The sequence below is a fragment of the Pezoporus wallicus genome, unplaced genomic scaffold, assembly GCF_028554395.1.
Source record: "Pezoporus wallicus isolate ANWC-B61680 ecotype Strahan unplaced genomic scaffold, APGP_CSIRO_Pwel_v1 contig_6598, whole genome shotgun sequence".
Lineage (NCBI taxonomy): Eukaryota > Metazoa > Chordata > Aves > Psittaciformes > Psittacidae > Pezoporus > Pezoporus wallicus.
In genome coordinates, this window is record NW_026637213.1 from 1,401,569 (window position 1) to 1,420,905 (window position 19,337).

A 19,337-nucleotide genomic window follows, 5' to 3' on the forward strand; every position below is an offset into this window, starting at 1 on the left:
ATGTGCCTGAAAAAGAAGTCCCATAGAGAAGCTACAACAGTGACATCCTTCTTGGCAGAGACATGGTAAAAGTCGGTGTCTGTGACTTGGATCTTTCCTTTTAGGCAGAATGCATCTGTCCTCTCTACAGGTGAAGAAAAGGCTACAGCTTAAGGCATGAGGCAAAAGTTATGGGGGCCAAGAGGTCTCTAGGGTAACAGCAGCAAAACAGGGATAAAAATGAAGGGAGGGAAGCAGTTGTGAATGTGGCACTGAAAGCAAGCAGGTAGATAAGATGTGTTGGATACCGAACAAACTGGAGAAACAGACCTGAAAATAATGAGAGAGAAAACTGCTGTTCATTATGGTTTCCGCTACATTCAGGGAAATAGGGCTTGACACTGGCATTCTTTGCAAATAATCAGGATTATGCTAGTGAGCTGACCCGGTTCAACTCCACGGCTGGAGTTCTTCATCTGTGAATACTGTTTAATTGCTCAATGCAAAGGAACAGCGGTGCAGGGGCTACCACTGAGGTCTCAGTCTCGATTCCATCATCTTGATCTCTGTTGTCCTTGCAGAGACTCATGGGATTGAAACAGCTATGCTTGAGTTTTCTGTATGCACCATATTCTGCTCTTTGCAGACATTTAGAACAGCGTGCTTGGTAGCCAGAATGGCAAGCACAATACAAGGGGGCTCTGCCAACCAGCTTTTTCTTCTTTCCATTAAGCTACTTATATCTTTTTCTACCTCAGAAAAAATCTTGCTTTCTTCTTTCTTACTGAAGAAGAAAGCTGACTCCATGCTGGCTTCACTAAGGGCATTTGGTGGTGGCCTGCTATGACAGGGTGGCAGTGTTTGTGGATAAGGGAAGAGCAACTGACTTCATCCACTTGGACTTGTGCAAAACATTTGATGTTGTCCCATGTGTCCTCCTTGTCTTTATACTGGAGTGACATGGGGTTTGACAGATGGACTGCTCAATGTATAAGGAATTGGCTAGGAAGCAAAGGCTGGGGTGGGTGCCCAAGCATTGCTACATCCAGAGTTCGGTTCAGGTCTTAGCCCATTGCTCCCCCTTTCCAGCACTCAGCATTTGGTTCACGTAGCAGGGTTCACGTGCTGCATGCAGCGCTGGAGCTCTGCTGCAGAAACCAGAAGCAAAAAGGTTTATTACGGAGCAACCAATTGAAGAGCTGGTGTCTTTAATGCACTAACTCCAGCCTGGCCTAAACCAGCTCCTTTTCTAACTTAAATGATTGCATCCTGCAAGCCTTTGATGCCAGAAAGAAAGAGATTGCGTCTTTAAATAGAGGAGAAAATGATAGGGGTGAGGTGATCTGATTAGTCTGTAAGATGAACGGAAATTAGTTATTTTCATCCTTAATCACCCACAGGATGGGCCAATTATCGAGCTGTTAGAGACCTATTAGATGGTTGGGAACTCACCCTTCCTCACCTCCCTCCCATAACCCGGCATGAAATTATTGAAGTCACTCAATTTTGCTCTCATTGAAACCCATGAAGGGAGATCTCACAGCTGAGCATGGGGTGGCTGCAGAGGCCTTTTTCTAATTACTAGCAGCACTCCAGCTTCCAGAAATTGGTTTATTGATTCCACACAAACTGCCTCTCTGCAAATGCAACCTGCAGGTTTGCAGGAACAGTTCTATCTCTCTGTTTGTCAGCCTATCTGCTTGTCTATCTAGCTTCTTGTTTGACTAATGTGGAAGAAACAAACCAACTTTTAAGAGCTACCTGTCTAATCAATGCAGCTTCAACAAACTTTAATTTTACATGTGTATTTGCTAACCTATTCAATGAGTCCTGCTTATGAACAAATTGCAACCTGTGGATTCCTCACTAACCAGGTTTCTTAAGTGTGTTTGTTATTTGGTGTTGCAGTGACAGAAGGGTATTGGTCAGATTTATTCGCATACCGTTGCCCTCTTCCTTCCCTGCCTCTGACTGGGTAAGTGTAATCAACAACATGAAGAAGACATATGTAAGTCATTGTGGTTTGGGAGAGGGAATAAATAAGTTGGGAAGAGAGGAGAAATGAAATTAGGGTTGATTTTTCTTTCTTAGGAATTGGATTTAAACTCAAAGCCTCACTACTATGGGGAAAAAATGTTATATGATGACTTATACGTTATTTCAAAAGTTACATGTTATTTCATCAAGAGCTGAATTATTTTTTCCCCATTGCACTCACAGAGAGCAATCATCAGGACTGATCGTATACTATCAGTAGCAAATCTGTATCTCTGTCCTTGACCAGCTTGCCTAGCCACACGTGTTTCACAACCTTTAACTCTAGCTGCAGAGGATGTAGTTGTGTGCTCTTACATCTGCCTGACTGCATTTGCGCTGTCTGGGGGCTGTGGACTCTGCTCCCACTTGGAGATCTGTGTTGGTATTTAGTGTAGGGAGCTGGACTTTTCAAAGGCACTGAAGGTATCTAACAGGATGCTGGAAATTGCCTTGGCGTTGATTTCAGCAGCAGTTAGGATCCTGTGTGCTGGCTCCTAAATATTGAATGTGTCTAGCTGCATCTTTTGGTCTCTCAGATGTAGGCCCACATTCCTCAGGTGCCCATATTGTTTCATATAAGGCTTTAAATGTATTTGTTGAGTTGCGGCTTGGCAACTTTTGCCTCTGGCTGATGTTTGCCACAGCCACTGTCAGAAAGAAAAATCTATTGCTGAGCTAATATCTTGGTTTAGTTATATAAATTTAGCTGTCTCTTCCCACTGAAGATGCTCTAGGGTATCTGAGACTTCTGCAGATTACCAAAGACCATAGGATGCCTGTGCCCTTCTAGAGTGGTAGCTTGAGATCATGTGGATATTGTCCCATGGCTCTAGATGTCTCTGTTTAAGCAATCAAATTGAAACCCCTAGACTCTGCAGGAGAGACAGTGTGGGATTTGCCTGTGTAGCTACCTTTCAGCACTGGGTCAGACAACCTGGAGGCTTCTCCTGCAAGGCTTCCCTTTCATTGCAGAAGTGCATCACCATTCCTCTGAAAACTGGCAGCAGTGTGTCCTGGGAGACAGAAAAGTAGCTACAAAGATGAAGGGATTATGCCAAAAAGAAGCTTCTGATTCTTATTTATAAAAAGGAGATTAGTCCTAGTCTGATTCTGAGTGCATGTTCCTTTCTGGATTCAGCTGGAGCAGCGGAAGGGGTTGCCTACCCTTTACAGCCTCCTATGCCACACAGATGTTAGTGTGAGTGGTTTGCCAAAGCAGTGCCTATCAAAATGATCCCACTCAGCACTAATCTGCATTGTTTCAACTGCCACGGTTTAGGGAATGATCATTTAAGCAATTTCACTGGCAGGTGTGAGAAGGTGGCACCTTCCCCTGCATTTGGTAACAGGCAGCTCTGCAGGCCCTGCAGACAGCAGCATTTTCAAGTAAACCCAGTAGACATCTGGTCTGTCTTACACTTTCAGTCACCAGAATGATAACTCAGTAGTAAGTCACAGACCTTCTACTGTGCAAAGGCTGTCCCTCCCTCGTTTGTAGACCTTGGGATAAATACCCATATTATATGCAACGAAAATCAAATCCAGAGGAGTGTGTGGGGTTTGCTATTTTTAGATGAAGGGGCAAAAGAAGCCCCTGGGTAAATGCTGTGAAATATTTGTGCTGCTCAGCTTCATGCACAGAGTTAGAGCTACCGCTAAAGGTAGATTTGGTTCAGGTATGTGGGTAGCCCTGCTCCCTCTACCTGAGACTATGGTTGTGCTCTTACTGCAACTATCCTTTAAGATTTGAGATAGTTAAGGAATTTAGTTTCACTTTTAGCAGTTTTTGGCCAGGTTTTGATTGCAATCATATCAATGCCTTTTGAAAGACTGCGGACTGCCTTTTCAGTGGTGCCTGTGTAACTGAGATGAGAATTATCTTGTTTGCCTTTAGCCTGCATCTTTTCCATGTAAGGAAGCAGGGAAGATCACTCTTGGGTACTTCCACCATCTTTGCTTAGTCTTTCATTAATTTACAGCTTCTGTTCATTTGCAAAACATTCTGCTCTGAATTTGCAAGATGCTACATGGAGACATGCAGAACCACCACAGCAGGTGTTTATGGACACAAAAGGGAAGGCCAGGCTTGTTTAAACCAGTCTTCTGTTGCAGAGTGTGTTTTCTGTCTGTTTCATACAGCTCTGCCTTTTCTTTAGGCATCTGTACAGTTGGATGGCTAATGTACTGTGGATAGTACATTGGCCAAACAAGCACAGGGCTAACAGTAATGATCTGCCACCATCTGCAGAAAGCTTTTAGGTACTGTGGTTTTGGGTAGCCTGTAAGCACCTGATAAATAGTGTTACTGTGTGTTGGAAGGGATTTGGTTGAACCGGCTGTTGCTGTTACTGTCAGTTCCTCAGCTGTTAGTTAATCTTTCTTCTTGTGGCATAGTCCTGGTCCATGCTTGGCAGGAGTTTCCTACCTTTCCTCATTACCGTTCTTTGGGCAGGGTCCCAGGAGCCCCTGTCTCCATCCTCACTTCAGCTCCCTATCTTCCCACCTGATCCCACCTGGAGCAGACCCACAGGGATGAGAATTCATTCCCTTCTTAGCTCCCTACTTCTGGCTTTAGCCTCTACCTCCCTCAGTTTCCTTACTTAGAATTACCCTAATCAAAGGGGAGCATATCCTTGACCTAGACTAAACAGATGGCATCTCCCTATGTAACATTCAGGCATGGATTTCACATGCATGCTGAAGGAGAGAGCTCAGACAGGGCTGTTCCCCCTCATTAGCTTTCTCTGACATCATGCTCCAAGTCATGGGGCCCAGCAATAGTTGTGTGTCTGTGCAGAACTATCCATTTCACACCTGGATGTGGCCCTGACAACACTCGTGACTAGTTGTGCCTGTTCTTATACAGAGATCCCATGAGGCTGGGCCTTCTAAGATCCTCAGTTTAATCACAGAGAGCTGACATGATGCTGAAAGTGATTTGTCGTGGCCATGCTGGCAGTTAAGTCATTGCCAGCAGTTGCATCCAAACACAATAAATTGCTTGAGTGTGGACTGTGGATGGGAAGGTATCATGGCTCTCACTGCAGCACAGGCACTAACCGCATAGGTTTGCACCCCAGCCAGGACTTTGAGCTGAGTATCTAATGGGCTTCAAGTCCTGTATGACAAAATTCTCCTCTGGTAGCACTTTATTGGGTAATTCCGTGGGAAAACTTCGCCTCCTGTTCTTTGTGAGAAATTAGCCTTAAAAGGAAGAACCTTCTGGTGGGGGAGAGGTGGAACTGTGATTCAGAGTATAAAAAGCAGATGATAGGTGTCTTTCAAAACAACTAGGTATTATAGGAAAGAAGAGCTGGAACAAAGAAGACTACCATCCTGCTTCCCTGCCCCCAAAAGCCTGGGAAGGAAATGTTCATAACCCAGAGCTTGTGTTTGTTTAAGAGTAGTTTGGGATTTACCTAACTTATTATAGCTTTAGTGTACAGCAGCAGTATCAGCAGCAAGGGCATGAAAAATATAAGACCCAGGCAAATAGAATGTGTCAATCCAAAGCGGTAACAACTGTCAGCTTTATTTATTTATTTGATTTAGAGCTAGCAAGGGAAAATACATATATTTTGGCAATCTCTCACCCCCTTCCCAAGTAAAGCCTGTTTTTGGACAGTGCATGTTACAGCAGCTTTCACAAACAGAAATCTGGATACATGTTCATTTCCATGTAATGGGATATTTTGACACTGCTTTCACACTCATCTCATTCCGTGACCCTGGACATTCAGACTTTGTTCCAATGTCCGCTACAGGTCACCTTGCAATTTACAGCCAAGGGACATGGATCGGACTTACATGCGATCAGGTGTTTATACTGTACTATACCAGGGGTTATTTGAGAAAGATCTGCAACATCAGAGCTGTTCATTCTAGAAAAATGTTTTCTATGAATAAAACTGATTTTTGACTGTCATGGGAGATGATGTTCTCTGAAGTTTGCTGGAGAAAGATAGAGCTTGCCTGGACATCACTGAGATGTTTCAAGTATGCATGGTTTCAGGTGAATTCAGTGTTGTGGAAGGGGCCAAATGGAGGACTGTGAAGACTGATGGACTCATATTACCATCTACTAAGTTTCATATGAGCAAGCTTTCCTTCAGACAGACAAAGCCCTCCCAATAGTCCTTTTTCCTCTCCAGCATGGTTTAAGGGCTAAGGAAGACCTTCTGTCCTTTCAACTCTCTTACAGTTCTACAAACCATGACAGTGTAACCGCACTGACTTCAATACAGTTGCTCATACATGGTACTTGGATTTAGTGAGCAGTGGAGTAGATCTCCTGAGCAGAGCAGGACATTGTATGTCAGGAGACTTGGGCTGATTGAATCCCTGATTTCATCACTGATCTGCAACATGATCTTGGACAAAGCGTGTGCTGTCTACGTGATTTGCTTCCTACATTAGTAGCTAATGGTCCTTACTCATGGCCAAATAGCTCTTGAAGTGTTGTCCCCTGTCAGTGTAGTAAATCTTATTTGTTAAGCACCAAGATGTACCTAACCCCAATGGAAGTATTTCACTAGCTGAGAATTAATTTCTTCACCTATTGTATCTATCATGGTAGTTTCTGTGTGCTGCCCCATGCTTGGACAGTCTGTTTCCACTCTGGTGTCCAGAAAGAAGAAGCCAGCACCCCCTTTACATCCCACTCCTGGGAAGAGGATGTCTCAGATAGTTATTCCAGCTGGTGGCTTCCCCATCCCAAAGGACAATTAATTCCATTTTTCCCCAAATGCTTCAGCAGTTTTTGATATTCTCCCCATCTCTTAGCTTTTTTTTAGTTTTATAGAGCTTCCTTTTCTTAACATAGCATTAAAAGGAGGAATAAAAAAGTAATGAAAAATGCGTCAGGGCAGAAAGAAGAAGTCAGTAAGAGTTGCCTGCTCCAACATGGGTGTCCTCTCCCCTCACTGTGCACTAAGAATCTGATTTCTCAGTAGTCAGTCCCTTTGGGTGACCTACGGAGACCTGCCCAGTGACTTATGTTTTGTGGTCTGCTTCTCTTTCTTCCATTACCTTGTTCCCCCTGGGCAATGGGAAAAGAAAGAGGGGGAGGATGTGACGTGAGGGCCTCTCCCACTCATGCTGAGGGGATCACAGTTTGGAAAAGCAGCTGAAGAGCAAGGGCAGCAAAAGCAATCTGGGGCAAGTGCCTTGTAGCCAAGACAAACCTACTCTGAGGCTGCAGGTCATCACTGGGAGAAAGATCCTGCTGTCACTGTGTAAAATAGGGCTTTGCTGGCCCTGTTTAGCAGCTTGATTTGATTCTTTAAAGAGTCTCCTAACCAGACACAACCTGATGACTGCTGATTGTTTCTTTACCAGTTCAGTACTTCAGACCATTACGGTAGTTTATGTTCTCTCTGCCATCCCTCCTCCTCCCTCTTTACCTTCCCACAATAAAGCCTTAACCCACCTACATTTTCACCTTCCTGGGAAGCCCTACCACCTCAAAACTTAAGCTCAATAACCCTTTCAAACTCTTTTTAAGCTTCCTAACCTAATCCTCCAAGCCAGATGTGCTTCTTAAAAATTTCTCACATGTAGATGCCATCTTTTCCCATTGAAAGCCAAGCCGCTTCCAATTCCTTGTGCCATCTATTCGTAAAGGATTTATTTATCTTACAAAAGCCACGCTTCTGATACTGGGAGTCTGGGATCCCAATCTCTACTGTTCATAGACTTTGCAGTTTAGCTACTGGGTTTCAAACAGATCTATAACATGACGATGTTCTCAATGGTAGGGTAATGATGTGTCCCTCCTTCAGCCTAGGAAATGGGCCTACGAGGCAAACTACATATTTAAGTCTTTGTAGTTTCCACAGGGAGCTTGGTTCCTTAGCTTTATGTGGATAGGAATAGAAGGAAGGCTGTTAATTTTTCTGTACAGGTATGATCAGGGATGGGTGTGTGTGAAAGAGGCAGGGGAAGGGGCTGGACAAAGGTTTACAAAAATAATTAGCTTTTCTGCCCTCTCTTGCCAGCAATGTCAACCCTTTTTATCACAGCTCAGCCACGTGAATAGTTGATTTCTCACCACGATGACAGAGGTGGAAGCAAACAGCAGGCTGGGGACAAGAAAGTGTAGATGAGGGCAGAGTAGGGCAGCAATATGGTTTTTACAGCTGGTCCAAATTTCAGTTCCACCAGCAGCCCATCTGCTTTGGAGATTCCTGCACCCTTTTGTTTCTTTCAGCCTCTGCTTTCTGCACCTACCAGAGGCTTCTGTCTGTCTTTATTGCATTGATCCAACTGGCAGTACAACTGCAATATATAACTGAGGGAGCAGAAATCTCTGGTACAGTAGTGAGGTGTTTTAAAATGTTAATAGGAAGCTTTTAACTGGTTCCCACCTAACAGCCCTAATTAGCAAGGCTTGTCCCAGATTTAGCAAGGCTGGGGACTGCTGCATCGTCAGTGTAGATGAGGACTGAAGGTTACTTGCAGTCTTGGGGTTGTTGCTTTGTGCAGTATCCTGTCATATGGGTGAGTTCCCGTGACTGCCAGGGCCCAGAGAGAGGACTGAGCTGCTGCCCTGTGTCTTCTCCATCTCAGGCTCCTTTCCTGTTGAGATGGAGTGTGCAATTTGCTCAGCAGCTGAAGATTCAGAGCAGGGCTTTTTGAAGAGCCTCTGTGCAATTAGTATGGCAAATTGGAGCATCCCATGAGGATAACGGAGCATCATACTCACCAGCAACAAGATCTCAGCCCCTCTGTACAAAAGGAATCTCATTTAATGTATTAAATATTTAATTAATGAACTGAAGCTTTAATGAGGTGGTGATGAAGATGCCAAAAAAGATACTGGGACAGGAATACCCCACCCCAGAGATAACAGTTAGCTACTATTCTCCCAGTAGTATTTTTTTCACTGGCAACACTACTGCCTGAGGAAGCTCTCAGTACCTTCAGGTCTCATTCTCTCTGGTTATAGAGAATTGCAGAGGTGGGATGTATCCCAGATGTAGGATGGAAAGCTCATTTATTGCCTTTTTTATTGAGCTGGAATAGATGAAGATGCAAGGGTACTATAGCGTCTGTGCTGCGTGTGGCAGCATAGGAACTGATAACATAAGCAGAGATGGCTTTAAAAATTGTGTGTAGGGATGCTGTTGCTAGGTCAATGGAAGATCCATGTTTCTTAGAGAAGGGGAAGCAAGAGGGAGGCATTAGGTTGAAAAGGAGTCCTGCTTCTTCCTTCTATTGGATTTACCCAATGTCACTGGTGTTAAGTTTAGTATAAGTACCAAGATGCTAGTGATCAGGGCCAGATGTCTCCACAGTGGTGTTGAGAGTGGACCTGTCATGTCTGGGGTTATTCAGTGTGAAAGTGTTCATTTCTCCTCCTTCAGATGGAGTACTGTGAAGATTGTACCTAGGCTCTGTCCTTGGGATGGGTTAGGCTCTCCTGCCTGGAGGGATAAGCACCAAGGGGCTAAGGGGCATTGAGGATCTTCTTCAGGCAGGAGCCACTAGAAGAGGAAGCCATAGGGAATACAGGTAACGTGACAGAAGAATGTGAGAGCCAAGATAATTCTCACCATTTCCTCTTCTCTGCAAGAATTGCTTTAGCTGATCAGCTCCTCTTATGGGAACCTTGGGATTTGGAAAGGAATAATAAAAGATTAATCGAGAAACTCCTGAATGAATTCAATAAAAATGACATATGGAGCGTGCACCGTGATGTTTTTATGATTAGGCTGGCAGATAATTGGAATGAGCAGATTCTGCCCCACGCTTGGTCAGGTCTGGTGTCTGGGAGATCCTTCTGGTTTCAGTGTTTCCTCACAAAGGAAAAAACAAGAGAGGAAAAAGGAAAGAACGAAAAAGGAGACAGAAAAATGCTTCTCTGTTCACTTCAGGAGAAAGCTCTGAGAAACCTGCTGTTTAAAATGCTTTTCAGATTTCAGAATACAGTCCTCTGCAGTACAGGTTTTGGCTTGATCCACACATCAGCGCCCTTGAAACCCAGGTCTGCGATCAGGGCTCTTCTGAATGCTCAGCCTTACTCTCCTTACTTTCCAGCTGGTATTTGTGAGTGGCCAGGTCCAGCACAATGGTCGAAGGGCAAAACGTAACACTACACACACACACATTTCAACCTCTGCAGTTGCAGATCCTTCCTCAAGCACAGCATCTCTAAGCCAGGGCCTCAGCTCAGAGCTAAGCCCTCTCTTCCCCTGGGTGTTATGGCACATTTTGCTTGGACATTGATGAAGACCTTCCAGGATGCTGCTCCTCTTTGACAACCCTCTGTCCAGCTTTCCTCAGCACCTCTCTAACACAACGAGCTTGCTTTTGATTCATGGCCCTTTACAGCCTCCCTGCCCAGCCACAGCAGGTCAACTCTGTTCCCTGGTCTATTCCTTGTGTTGGCACCAGCCACACACTTACCAGGTTTGCAGGAGAGCTTCTTTCTACTTACTACTAGCATAGTACTACTAGCAAAGGCACATCTGTGTTCTGCCCTCTAATCCGTCTTTATTGTAACACATATCCCTTGTCCCTCTCAAAGAAACCAAAATAACCAACCCCAAACCAAAAGCATAACTGTTGGGCACTCAGTGTATAGAGGTCTGTTTGGTACTGTGACATGCATGGTCTCACTGCCTTCTTCTTCCCCACCTGTCTCTACCCAACCACTCTCTTGCCTTGTACTCAGATTCGAATTTGGGCAAAGACTGTCTTTTTCTTCTCTGCTTGTACAATACCAGGTGGAACAGGACCTTGCTCCTTCCAAGATGGATCAGAGAGTGTTGCAGCTTTTGTGATAATAAGTGACAATAAAAGGTATTGACTGGTTCACAGCATGAGGCTGTGATGAAATGATGGAAGGTTAGAGTATACCTTCTCTCTTAGAAAGACACACAAAAAAAAGGGCAGAGATGCAAGAACATGTGGATGTGTGGATTTAGTTTCTTTTTCCCTTTTTTTTTCCTGAATGAATGGAATTCTCCAGGTGAGTTACTGAGCCCTAAGGATCCATACTCTTTTTTGACCCTATGTTAGTACCCTGCTATCTTTACTTTAGGGCCATCTTCTTAGGAAAATTCCTCTGGAAGATCTCATTTCACCCATCTGGGATGTGTCTAGGTGCTGTGCCTTGCTCTTGATCAGACACAGAGTCAGCCTGTGGATGACAAGTCCACGCTGGAGACATGAATAGAAATCACCACCCTAACTAGATGAAAGTAGTGGCGAACTTCATGAATGCTAGTGTGGGCTAACAGTTTATTTACACAGCTTCTCGGGTGAACTTATACAGGCCTCTTGTATCTTTACTGCTACTCCTATCAGCAGCATGTGGGACCAAGCTAGCCCATGTATGCCCAAGCTTCCTGCAATTTACCCTGCATTCAGTTGCAGTGAAGATGTACCCTCTGTGAAAGACAAGAGGAACATTTACCAAGGCTTTTAGCTTCCAGAACTCCCCCAGGCATGAGATTTCCTATGGAAATTATTTTCCAAGGGAAAACATGACTTTCTTTGCTATCATAAATAAAGCACCATTTGACAGCTTTATAATGTTAGACTCTGAACAGAATGTTTTGACTTGGATTGCTTCAAACGTCTGTACTTGCTGAAGCGAATCAAAGCGTTTTGCTGTACATTTATCTGACATTAAGCAGCACCTGCCCATGGGGCTGTGGTACCTCGTGGGAGTTGTAGTTTGGATGTGTTGTACGTACATCTCTCTTGTGGACTGGCCTGCTTGTCTGAAATACACTGAGCTGAAGAGTGCATTCCCAAAACGAAGAGTTCGGTTTCAAGGAACATCAAAAGAACGTTGTTTGGATTGGAGAAGTGGAAAAATGGCTGTATTTCCACTTGTGTTTTTTATAAGGTGTTCCTTTCGAGAAGTATGTATTAAGTAAGCTTTTCACTCCAACAAATTGTGGTGTTTTGCATGGGTTGGACCACCCAGTTCTATTCTTAGCTAACACAAGAGCTCAGTTTCACAGTAGGTGTAATGGGATTGATTCAGTCTCAGCCACCACTGGGGTGGAGCTAAGCCAATGATAGTGACACAATTAATGATTTTTACTCTCATTGCATGAAAAGATGTGTTTCTTTAGTATCTTCTTTTTGCGTTCTGGGAAGCAACTTTTTTCACTGGAATTTGGAAATCATTCTCAATGGACAGAGAACAGACCTACTTTATGAGCAGTGTAACCCCAACCTTCTCCTATAGATCCTATATGAAAAATTAAGAGAAAGCAAGCACCTTCCTCTGTATAAAATGTCTTGGGGGAGTGGGGCATGGATGATCTTTCCCTCCTTCTGTCTGCAATGCTGCTACCTCTAGACTGGTGCACCTACTGTTAAGCAACGGAACACAGCAGCATACTAGTGGAGCAATGAAAACTAGTGTCTTCCCCAGCTGACACTGCAGGAGAGGCTTACAGGGAGATGAATTATTACCCCTGGAACTTGCCTGGGATGCGTAGGTTAAAATCTGGGGAGGGGAAGCAAGCCAGGAAATCGTAAGTGACGACAGGCAGGCAAGGCCTGAGTTATGTTTTCCATTTGAAGTGAGATACCTTTCCCGGGATCCCTTAGACATGGTTGCGTACAGGGGTAGCTCTGTGCATACTAAGCAGGGCTGCTTTAAGCCAGTGATTAGATGCACCTATTTAATCCTCTGAAACTGCTGGATTAGAGTACGGCGCTCTGATTTATTTTGCCTGTTTGGGCTGTGTACACACTGTGTAGAGGAATTTGGATCTAATCTTTGCCATCGTTATAATTAATTAGATGCTATTCTCCGGTATGTAATGGTGGCGATAGAGCTTTTACATGGATCTGTGTGTTCCTCGCAGACTCTGCTGCAAGAAGAGATCTGCTGGGGAGATATTTGCTAATTAATTGTTTAGTTCGTCACAACACCATGCTGTGCCAAGTTCAGCCCTCTTACGCTGTTGATTTTAGCTGCCTGGCACCCAGGGAGGGATTTACCCCCGAAGTTCTTCTCCCTTTCATTTCCCTTCTAATGTTTTTTTGGATCGCGTTACAACAGGCAGCTACATGTGCATTTGTTCACGTGGGCAAGTGGCAGGCATGAAAGGAAGGCCATCAGACAGCTATATGCTAGGCTATTAGCTCAGCTGTGTTATTATTCTCTGAAAAGAGTTTCAGAGGGAAAGAGGGATGGAAAGAGCTTTTGCAGACAAAGAAGAGCACCAAGTTGGTGAAGAAGCTGAACCTCAAAGAGAAGGGCTGAGTTCCTAGGAGTTAGGCAGACCTTCATCAATGAGGCTGCGATTTCTGGTCATTCACCATAGCAGTCTGGTAAGCAGGTATGCCTATGCCTACTACTGATCTGCATCCATTTGCCTGTGCATGTATGGGCTGTGCCTAGGAATACCTGCAGAGGTAAATTAATCGTTCAGTGGTGTGTGGGGATGTTTATTACTGAGTCTGTGTGGAAACCTATCAGGAACAGGGTATTTGTGCTCATGTGTAAATCAGTCATTATATATATGTGTGTTGGGAAGAGGGATACATGCATGTTGCTGGGAGCCATGATGAGTGATGTCTGTCACAGTGTGGATAGCTTGTCCCATGAGAGCAGCTGCAGGCCTGAATGCCAGGAATTGCCTGAGTCTGTGGACTTGACTGCATGTCCCCAGAGGTTTTTATTCACACCTGAGTTTATGATAACAGCTGCCAGGGTGCAAGCCTGGGTTTTGACTCTCTCCATTTAGGGTGTCTTTCTGAGTGTCTCTAGTTCCTTGTGTGCCCATGCAAGCAGTGTTAACAGGGGTACCACAGGGAGTACCTTTGCTGCTGTATACATGTGATAGGTGTGTTGTGCTCACTACTCCTGTGACTACACAGTGGTCTCTGTATGGAAGATACATACTCTTTCTTTCCATGGCAAGCAACCTCTTTAAATCCCCTTATGTTCTCACCTGCTGCCTGCTTCCTGTGGTTCACAGACTAGCAACTTCTAGTTACTTCTCTATAGCTGGTTATGGCTGGGTATACTTCCAACCATGTAAGCCTTTGTTGAAACTCACAGGAAAGCACAGCTTACATAGCAGCAGCTGGATTTGCCTCACCCAGGTTCAAATCTGAGTGGAGCATCAGTGGACACAAGGTACCTGGGAGCCTTCCCAGACTAGACTAGGTGTTCAATGGAATTAGGGTAGGTTTGGATTTAGGCTTTGGGTCTTTTCTGGCTCTGCTCCAGAGCATATTGTGAAGGCAGATTTTTAATGATGAGTTTCACACAGCTGTAGTATCCGCACAAGTTTTCCATCAGGCCAGGGGCAGCAGTACTGGCACTTGCATTAAGAAGCTCTAACTGAGGGAGATCTGCTTCTTCCCAAGAAAGGGCAGCACAATTACCCATTTCTACAAAGAAAGCTGAGAGAGGGAGGAAAAAGGAAAAAAAAAAAGGAAAGACACAGAAGTTTCATTCCCTTATGCTTTGGGTTCTTTGTAGTTTCTTTGCAAAGGTCAGAGTTGTCTGAAGAAATGGGAAATTCTCTGAATCCTCTAAATTCTAGTCCCTTTTCTTCTTAAAGTGGTCTAATTCCAGGGAGCTTAAAGTCTAACAAGGGATTTGATCCCACCTGAATCTCTCTCTCTTTCTATCTCACAGCAGGTTTGATGTCACTCAGATTGCTCATTTGTATTTTCTTTTGAGACAAAGCACTTTGGTTTCTCTTCCAGCTGTCATATATGTTCTTTCCTCTGCCTGTCTGGAAGACAACATTCCTAGAGAGATAGCTAGCAGGAGAAATCTTTTCACTTTAATTACAAAAAAGAGGTCAAGAAAAATGTACTGAGTTAAGCTTCGTTTGAACATCCCTGAGATGTGAAGAACTGATGTGTGAGAAGGCTGACCAGTCCAGTGTGCCTCTGTTACAAGAGATGTTGCAGCCCTTCTCCACATTACAGCTATAGCTCTCTTGGTAGGGCTTTAGTGAACTTCATCAGGGGTAGCTAGAGATTTTTGCCTGTGAGGTTTATGCATTCCTACAGTAAAGAAGCCCAGCTTAGAAGGTCTCATCCTGCCTTTCCATTGATCTTTCACTCCTATATAGTTGACATGGTTGTTTGCCCACAGCTAGCAAAGCTAACAAAACTCTAGGAGTCACAGAGCTGTTTGAGTTTCTGAGGTCCTTCTGCAGTGCTGGGGAAGAGATGGAGTCAAACACAGAGAAGGTTCAGCCTTGCAAACAGGTAGACAAAAGCTTTTAACAGAGGTGGGGCAGGGCCTGGGATGAGGAGAGAAGTGGAAAGCCAAAATTGTGGGTATGCTTAGTCCAAATTCGGCAAAAAAAGTTTTAGCACATAAAACCCAAGCCCCTACAAAACCCAGGGAGAGAAGAGAGATAAGAATTACTGTAAATGTCAAAACATCTTGAGGTTCCTTTTTGAAATGCTCAGATGTTTAATTTTTCAGTTTTCTTCAGAGAAATGTCTTTGTTTTTTGAAATAGCATTAGCACTGATTGACATTAAGAAAAAACAAGAAGTCTAAGCAGCAGCTTGAATAACCCAGGGAAGAAATAAACCATTGCATTTGGATTGACCCAGTTTGGGATTAGGCCAAGATGAAAATGGTTGTGATTTACTTCCATTTTGTTGAAAACCTTCTCATAGTTTTGTTACTGTTTGAGTCAAACTTATTGCTTTTCTTACTGGTTTTTTTACTGAGACACTGCAAGAAACAAGAAAAACCCTTCTTTGGTCCACTTGGCCCCTGGTTACTGCAGCTTTTCCTCATTCCATCAGAAGGAGATAAGCAAACTAGAGCATCCTGAGAGTGTCAGACTTAAGAGGTATCGGCTCTCGGGTCTGAATCCTTCTGCCTCACTCCTGAGGTACGTATGTCCTTGATGATATAGGGCCTATTAAGAAAAGACTGTATCCTCAAGCCATCCTTTCCTTAAGTGACACACTGTATTCAGTATTTTTATAGGACAGCACTAATTTTTCATAATGAGACACAGCAAGCTCCAGCCCTTTAATAGACTTGTCAGGTCTCATGTATTCAGGATGAAATTAGCTCATTTGGTTCCTGTCTCTCACTCCCCTGTTGTGGTGCTGCGAAGATGCAGATGTACAGTGCCGTGATCCTCTGCTGCTCCAGAAGGATGTGTCTGAATGTAGCCAGGAGGTCTGGTCCTGCCATGAAGCCAAGGAATGCAAGTTGCTGCTGGGGTCCTGCAGATAGCACGGTCTGTGCAGTGACTGCTGCAGAATGACCCAGGATCCCTGTCCATGTCACCCAGTGCGTGCATATCTGTGTGCTGGCTCAGAAGAGGAATGGGAGGGGAGGCCCTTTACCCTGGGACCTTGCTCTGCTTTGTCCAGTGTTAGAGAAGCCCCATCACTATTCCTCTCTCCTATGGATGGTCCCTTCAGAAATGATGCTTACACCACCTCTCCTTCTTGAGGGCACAGTCTGGTGGGGCAGCCCCCAGCTCAGGAATTACAACAAGCACTTTGACTGGGGTGTCATAGCTCACCTCCTCTGCTGGGGTCACCTTGATCAACAATGAAGGTTCAATGGCAGCTAGTCTGTGAGGGCTCCTTAACCTAGAGACTAAGATCTAACAACTCACAGGCAAGCAGATGGCTTGGAGGAAAGGTGCAAGGCCAGTGGTGGGAAGGGATGTTTTGCAGGCTCTGGGGTGTCATCACACCAAGCAGCTAAGGGTGGCAGTGATGTTGGCTGGGAAACTAGCTACTCTCCTGACGCTGAGAGGCTTATTGTGAAAAAAACCCACAGCTTTTAAATGGAATAATACTAAAAGAAAGAAAGATTTCCAGTATGTCACCAACACGCTGCAGACTGGCCCGAGAGTGGCATTCCTCAGCAAAGTCTGTGACACCTACCATTAGTAATTCACAGCAGCAATGCTCCTCAGAGACTCAAGCCCAAGCAGGCAAGATGAGGGCAAAATAAGCTTGCTCTTGCTGGCTCTGCTGGGATTTGCTGTGCATGCCTTCAGGTCCCTTCATCTCAGGGAAGGGCTGGTGAGATATACTCATCTAACACCATAGCATATTCTGACACCGAGGAAGGGGGGGGGGGGTGGGGGGGTGAAAAGAAGAGAGGATAAAAATGGCTTTAGTTAGGGCTTGGGCCTGCTAAGCCATGCTCTTTGTCAGCTTTCCCTTTGTGTGCTGGTAAGCCCCATGCCACCCATCCTGCTTGCTTTCAGCTTTCCTCGGTCCTGGCACAAGTACCTCTCTTGCGGTGTAGTGGCAGAACACAGCATGCGTGTGTGCGGTGAGGGAATGGTGTCTGTGCTACGGGCACCCTTGCACCCGGTCTCATGTGAATGCCAGTCAAAACCCCATGCCAGTCCCCATCTAACAGCTGGCACAGCTTTGCTGCCTTATTAACAGTCCACTTGTCTGGAATCTGCTCGCTGAGCAGAAACCGCTCCATAAATCCTCCCGCAATTTGCATTCCTCTCCACTGTCGCTCATTACCACTGACCTCACTTCTGCTGCTGGAGCTGATCAGCCTCCCACCGTCCTGCCTGCGAGACGCCTCTCCATTACCACAACCTATTAGCAGTGGCAGCAGCAGTGCCTCCGCGAACGAACGCGTTACTGCTGAGTCAGGAAATGTTCCCGACTCAACTCCTCTCTCTCCGCTCCCTCCCCAGGACCCTGGAGGAAGGCAGTGACAGCGAGTGCAGCTCAATTGCTCTCCCTTGTGTGTTTCCAAGGCCAGGCTCCACATCCTGGGGAGCTCAGTGGGATCATTGCTGGACTTGCACTCTTGCAGGCACGGAGGGGAAGTGAGGTGCATCGGCTGGAAGCATCTGAAACCAGAAGTGTTTGCTAATCAGCTGCGGGGATTCTGAGTTTGCAGCTCACCCACTTGGGACATGTGGATGCAGGTTTCTAGTTTAATAGCAGACTCCTCAGCCTGTGGGAAGTGTGTCTCTTCTGCTTCCTTCCTCAGCAATGGAGAAGCAAATGCCTACAGACACATGCATCTCAACACAGGGTGCATGAGGAGGCTGAAAAAGCTCAGCTGTGTTCACCCATCTCAGACCCAAGCAATCATCTATGCTAGGGGCTTGCGATGGGCAAAGAAAGCAGGGATTCATGTTAATGCTCTCCTTGTGTGTGGGGGGCTCATGCTGCCTCTTTCCTTGCAGAGACATGGCAGCACCAGCTGAGAGTTAGGCTCCCAAGAAGATGAGGCAAAGGCATGGCCATGCTCCTGTCCTTCAGTCCTGCTCAGTGCTGCAATGAGAGGCTGAAAAAAGGCTTACATTGTGCTTGTGTATTGAACCTGTTACACTATCCCTTCTCTATCATTCTGGGGCTCCCATACAAAGCACCATACTCGTGGTTCCCAGAGCCTCAAAATAGTCATGTAATACTCTTGGTTTTCAGTTCTCTGATCAGGCTTGGAATCCAGAGAGGCTGAAGGTATGCATTGGCTTGAGTGCTTCAGTTCAGAGCACACAGAAGGAAAGGAGATGGCTGTTTTGTTTAAATCCAGGTGTGATTTGAGAAGTTTTAGAAACTGAAACATGATTTTCAGCTGAGTTCCTTGGTCTCTGATTCCCTGTAAAAGTCCATATGCATTGTGAATTGTATGGAAATAGCTCATATTGCCCTTACTCTGTGAAGAAGCATTCATCCTGTAATGTAAGGAAGGGTTTTATTTTAGTGGGAATGGAGGAAGGGGTATGGGAAGAGAAAAAGCCTCCTGGTATTCCCCAAGCTCTTTTCCCTTCGGCCTAGACAAGCAAAGCCTTTCTTTGCAGGGGGAGAAACATGTTTACTTAGTATAGCAGAGGGACCAAGATGCAGCCTCATTAAAACACAGCTCACGTATAGCCAGGGGTTTCATATATAGCTCTTTTGTTTTTTTTCTTAACCTTCCCTGTCTTGATGGAAACAAAAGGAGGAGAAGAGAAAGAAAAAAAGAAAGAAAAGGAAGTGAATTGCTTAATGGAGGTGCTCTGCCTGCATATTTAATACACTGATTTTATTGAATAGAAGGTGAAAAATTCCACCTTGTTTGTTGCTTGCCTGTCAACCATGGCAAGAAGGCATCCTTTTGCCTGGCTGGTGCCTTTTATTAGTCAATGGTTTCCAGAGTGTAATTATACCATAGATCTGAGATGCATTATATACACAATTACAACTCCCCAGCGGAGCCTGTTATTTATTAACTGGGGATATACTTGTTCAATTGTTTTGGAGGGCTAAGGTTTCCCTTTGTTTCTTTCTCTTTCTTCTCTCCCCTTTAAACTGTAACACAGGTCCTTGCAAGAGGTCCTTTGTGACTCAGTGGGAGGGGAACAGGGTGAGTGGCCC